The sequence below is a fragment of the Labeo rohita genome, unplaced genomic scaffold (assembly GCF_022985175.1).
Source record: "Labeo rohita strain BAU-BD-2019 unplaced genomic scaffold, IGBB_LRoh.1.0 scaffold_272, whole genome shotgun sequence".
In the NCBI taxonomy this organism is placed as follows: domain Eukaryota; kingdom Metazoa; phylum Chordata; class Actinopteri; order Cypriniformes; family Cyprinidae; genus Labeo; species Labeo rohita.
In genome coordinates, this window is record NW_026129012.1 from 75,248 (window position 1) to 81,333 (window position 6,086).

The window sequence follows — 6,086 nt, forward strand, 5'->3', positions numbered from 1 at the left end:
TCTCATAATCAGAAGATCTGGACTGAAGCTCGAGAGCCGTGTAGGTGTCATCAGGAGCTCTGGAGTCACCAGACTGTGAGAGACAGATGAACAAAACAGCCTGTGTTTATATGGATCTGCTGAATGTGAGTGTAAAAAGTGTTTGAGACATTTACTGACTCTGATCGTGCTGTAAATGTCAGTAGATGTTCTGGACACTGGATCCAGAGCTGTGTATGTATCATCACTCGTGTCAGCCGTCTATAGAGAAAGATTTTCATACTAAGTTAGATGAAGTATTTTATTTGTAGTTCAGTGCAACAATATCATCAAATATTGCAGTTGTAGATGGAGGTGTGTGTTTCTTGACTCGCCTGCTTTTGATTCACATCTTCACTTCCACCTTCGCTTCTCCTCTTCCTACTGAAAACAGGAGAAAACTATTAAAAATGTGTTAAAATACATAAAATAAATAAAAATACTAAAAGTCAAGAAGTTGTTTATTTACTCTAGATGTGAGATCAAGTTTGTAGATGTTTTAAATTTACTGAAAATACTTCAATTTAGTGTTCAGACAAACTTCACTCACCTTATGAACACAATGATGATGATGATGATGAAAATCAATCCTCCACATCCCACCACAATCCCAGTAACTGTGAGTAGAGCAGCTCTCTGAACCCCTGAAACAAGATGTTCATGAAGATCATTTCACATTAGAGACAGATGAAACTCAAAGAGTGTCTGTTTATATTGAATACCTTTAACAGTGACTGAAACAGATGCTGATCTCTGAGATCCATGTTTATTCTGAGCTTCACAGGAGTAATGTCCACTGTGACTGGAGTTAAAGCTGGAGATGCTGAAACTCTGTCCAGATCCAACAGCTGAGGTTTGATTCTCCTTAAACCAGCTGAAGTTCAGAGCAGGAGGGTTTGAATCACTGCTGCAGATCAGAGTCACTGAATCTCCCTCCACTATTTCACCAGATGGACTGATGGACACTGAGACACTCTAGTGCTAAACCTATTTTAAAAGAGGATCTGGATTAAATATATTTAAAATATGAGCATAATTTAACACTCTGAGTGTGGATTTATAAACACTGAATTTTTTTTTTTTTTTTTTAATAATCTGTGTTAACACCATTTTTTTTTGTGGGTCATTTTCAACTTTCAAGCTCTGAAATTGTGTTAAATTTTAAGCTGAATCCTGGTTATATTGCTTCATGTTTTACAGTGCTGATAATTAACCCGGCCTATTTATAAGCTTCCGTTTCACATTGTCTCTGGGTTAATCTTCTTATTTGCATATTTGCAGTGTCAGTGTTATTGTGACTGCCATGGTCACAGCATGCTGAAACAGCGCTCACGCTACACTTGCAGATCGTTTTCTTTCTTGAAATCAGTCCCACCCCTCATGTCCTAGAGAGTTTAGCTCTAACCCTAATCAAATATATCTGAACAAGCTAATCAAGGTCTTCAGAATTACTAGTGCTACAGGCAGGTGAGGTTTTTTTTTTCAGGGTTGGGCACCCCTGCCATAGAAGAACCATTTTTGGTTCCACAAGGAACCATTCAGTCAAAGGTTCTTTACAGAGCCATCTCTTTCTTACCTTTTTATAATCTGAAGAGCCTTCTTTCGCCACAAAGAACCTTTTGTGAAATTGAAAGGTTCTTCAGATGTTAAAGATTCTTTATGGAACCATTTAGACAGAAAAGGTTCTTCTATGGCATCGTGAAGCACCTTTATTTTTAAGAGTGTATCTCTTCCCCAAGCGCCAAGGCCCCTGCCCCAAAGTGACGCTGGACCCTGAGCCGCAGAATTTATCCTGATGCAGCAGGAAGAAAAAGAAAAGGAGAGGCCTACTTCCTGCTACACCTGGACCTCCCTCCAAGAGGTCTCCCACTTGCCCTCCGTTTTCCTGTTCAGCTCCAGGTGTTGGTGGCGCTGTTTGCACTATAAATGCTGGGCCCATTCCACCTCATTTGTATGCACCCATGCAAAATGCCACTGATATAGCAGATCAAATGGCAAAAAAGCTGCAAGCAAATGGATGCTGTCGATTGTCAGTTGATTGTCAGATAAACGGAACACTATTTTTCTGTTAATACTGTAAATTTGCTTTGACACAATCTGCATTGTAAAAAGCGCTGTATAAATAATGGTGATTTGACTTGACTTGATGAAATGGCACTTAGTGCTGATTTATATAGGCAGTCGGCTCTGCCCGTTTTGGTGGGTTGAAATTCCATTTGTTTGTGTAGTTACATGAACATGACCAGATCAGGCTTTCGTATTCTGAGAAAATGAAGCTTTCTCTCTAGCGTGGTAAATGCAATGCTCATTCCCGTTATTTCAGGGAACCGAGGTTATGTTAGTAACCCGAGAGTTTCTATAAAATGCTGAAACAACTGTTTATATACAACACCCTGTGATTCTGTCACAGTACAAAGCTTGTGAATATGAGGCATGAATATGTCTATGTAAACATTCTAACACCACATCGTTTCACACTGTACAAGGTTGGTGTCACAATGTGGAGTTAAAGGGAACCCTGGGTATTAAGACTTGAATGGCTTAATATAGTGTAAATTATGTCTCTTACTGAAATATGTAGTAGAAAACCCATGAAAGATTCACGTTGTTTTAAAAAAAAAAAAAAAAGGTATTTGAGAAAAATCTATGGTACAGCATTTTGTTTAAGCCTACGCTTTTATCCATTGCCACCTGTAAGCTCTTTCAGTAGCTGTGGTCATCATATATATGCTGTCCTCACAACTACTTTGCTCTGTAAGACAGCTAGCTAACACAAAAGCTAAGTTTATTCTTTCCAGAATGTTTACTTCTGTGATTGCTTGTTTCCTTTTCATTTGTAAAACTTAAATACAATAACAAGAAATGAAATTACAAATTGTAAATTAATTTCTTCGATATACATATGAATATGAACATGTACAGCCTGCATGTGTGTATACTGTACATGGGATAGAAAACTTGCTGCCATTATCATATTATATCGATCACAATCTTTAACTTTAAGAAGTGATACTGTATTGTCTTAGCACATAACACTCTTATTATTAAACTATTAAAAATAGTCAATAAATTACAAGCATATCTTTCTCCAAGCCAATGACCTTTCATGAGCTGAACTAAAACTGTTGCTGCACGTTGCCCGTGGCCAAACTAAATTAAGACAAACTGCAATATTGAAAATGGCCTGTAGGTGTTGGCCATACACCATGACCTGACAATGGGCAGAACAGTATCAGTATTTTATTTTCCAAGTTGTGTTGTGTTGTGTTTCAGTAGCTCACCGAGTGCAGCCGGAATTAAAATAATGTAGTCCAAAATATGTATGTAACAATGTGGATTTTTAAATAACATCTTTAATGGGTATACTACATATTTCAGTACGAGGCATCATTTATGTTATATTATGCTATACAAGTCTTAATACTCAGGGTTTTCTTTAACAAAGCAAAAGTGATGCTAATCCTCCAAAGCAGGGTTTGATAACCCTGGGTAAAAAGCAGTGCTACTTCTACCTACTAATCGGTGCTACTTCTAAATTACAAGTGTAAAACCAGGGTTTACCATAGCATGTTTGCAGACATTTGGGAAATATATTAAGTTCATATACTTTTTTCTTCAAAAAAAAAAAAAAAAAAAAAAAAAAAAAAAAACTTATATGCAGTTATTCTACTTTGAAAAGTGTTCTGTGCAGAGTTGCCAGGTCTGCATAACAAAAACCATCGCAACTGGTACTCAAAACCAACCTAATCATGACCAAAACTAGCCCAATCATGTTTCAGGGGGAAATGGATATCAAAATCACTCCAAAAATCAGTCAAAACTTGTGTGGAGGCCTTTGCTTGGACCCATGGACTAAAAAAAACTACCCACAGCAGCAGTATAAAACTAGCTCGGAAACCACAAACTTGACAACACTGATTCCATGTCGGAATGTCTGTTTTTGTTGTGGTCTGTTTGATTCCACACTGTCAGTTTTTCCCAATAGTATTTCGACACTCTGGGTTGCCAGTTGGTGGAAAACACAACATATTGCAGCCATGGAAGCTGGTAAATGAACTGGGTCAGAGACTGCAGATTCTACCCATCCTAAAAAGCCTCAGCATCCATCTAAAAGGCTCCAAGACCAGAGGCAAGTAAATCAACTCATCAACTTACAATGTAAAGCTTGCTGTCTTCCATTGACATTTTTTGTAACTTTATTTAAAACGGTTAAAATTATGGTTACAAGTGATCGCTTTTGTGTAAATGTCACTAACAACATCAGTACTCTCAATAACAAAATAAAAACAGATATCTGGAAAGAAATATGTCTTACAAGCAGGTAGCTGGAAATAATTATAACTTGGCTAGGCTATTTACAGGCAAATAGATCAGAGCAGCAGTTACTGGTAAAATCTTTCTGACAATGTTAAAACTGAATTTATTTATCAATAAAATCACACAGTATGAACACACAAAAGAAAACATCTGTTCTACATTGACTGTACAAAGCGAGAGCTAAAAGGCCTTTGACTATTACAGGTCTAAGTGAAGGCAGTGTGTGCTTATGATATTCACAATCAATTCAGATTTTAAACTGAAAGCCATTAATGTCTAAACAGCAGAACAGTCCCATAAATGTGTAAATAGATGAAATCAAGAGGAGAGGGAGCTGGGAACATGACCTGGGCTGGACTCAAATCCAGGTCTCTCTTAATCATCAATAGGATGTGGCTCGACCACATGTTCTTCATTTGACTGAGCTGTAGATCACGTCCTCAGATCTGGGGAGAAATTAATGAATATGTTAATGTGGCATTTCAGAAAGTCTCACCAGCAGGTGACAATCCATCATTTTGACAACACAAAAACAAGAGGTCTGATTAAGCATTGAATGTGTTTCATTTGGGTTCAGATGAATCGTTTCTCACCTTTTGGCATCAGATGGATGTTGCATCTCAAAGGTCTCTTCAGTCCTTGATAATTAAGTCTTTTTCTATTTGTGACTAATTAAATGACTAATTAAATGATGATTGTGCATTAGTGATGAACTTGTTCATGTCTTTGTTCTTGAAGTAATGGACACTGGCATGATGTCTGCGTGTGTCTGAACAGCACAAAAGCTAAAATATTTACATGCCCCACGTATAAAAGAATTCTCACGACTGCACTATAATTCCATGCCAAGCTTCACAGGATTGGTTTTTCAAAACCTTAACCTGAACACAAATAAAGCTACTTTCCATATAATCAGGTCACTGCCTGATAACTATCAGATCACATACAGTCTTGATCTCACTATTTTACAACACTATAGAAGTTGTGGCATAGAAAGATCTAACATAATTAGTCTGTGCTACCATAACAAAAATGTGGAAACACTTGTTGTGATACAATATTGCAATTGCTTAGAAGCAATTTACTTTGACTTACTAAAAGGGTCAAGAGCCCAACTAAAGCAAACACTGATCTCCATGATGGTAGCATCATTTTAACCAATAAAACATCAACATCTGATCCTCTGTAATTCTCAGTAACAGCAGGTGTTCATCACTAATGCACAATCATCATTTAATTAGTCACTTAATTATCAATTACCTTTAACTCTTTGAGGACTTGGGATTTGACTTGAGACTCGCTTGTGACTTGAACAGAAGGACTTGGTTCCACCTCTGGTGAAATCATTTCATCAGTTCATGGGTGGAACAAATATGTGGCAGGACTTTTACTTTCTGACCCCTGGAATCTCCACCTCTGGTTCTCTCCCAGAGCGTTTGGGTTTCTTGGCTTTAACCTCGGCATACAGATCATCCGTCTGATTGTCTGATATGAGTGAATAGACTGGATCATCATAGGTTGGAGTCGTTTCTGCTGATCTGCCAACACAATCCTCCTGCTGTTCCATAAAATAACATAATAACACAGATATTGCAAGATCAACCTGAAACATAATGTCAAATATTTGTCAAGCGAAGCGACAGTATATGATTTTGTAAGTATTCAGTTTTATAGTTAAAATTAACATCTATATTACGATCTCGCTGTTTTTGTAGATTCTGGTATGTATTATGAAACTTGCCTGGTTTTGT

General features: G+C 37.4%; 2 long non-coding RNA genes across 2 annotated transcripts; both read right to left on the bottom strand.

The window, feature by feature from the left end:
- Positions 1-350: 350 nt before the first annotated feature.
- Positions 351-984, bottom strand: LOC127159987 (uncharacterized). The gene is made up of 3 exons (XR_007826618.1): positions 741-984; positions 569-662; positions 351-402 (listed from the first exon to the last, which is right to left on the bottom strand). It is a non-coding gene; the product is annotated as an uncharacterized LOC127159987 (long non-coding RNA).
- A 3,109-nt stretch (positions 985-4,093) lies between these two features.
- LOC127159986 (uncharacterized) lies at positions 4,094-5,092 on the bottom strand. The gene is made up of 3 exons (XR_007826617.1): positions 5,050-5,092; positions 4,929-4,973; positions 4,094-4,781 (listed from the first exon to the last, which is right to left on the bottom strand). It is a non-coding gene; the product is annotated as an uncharacterized LOC127159986 (long non-coding RNA).
- Between the last annotated feature and the right edge of the window lie 994 nt (positions 5,093-6,086).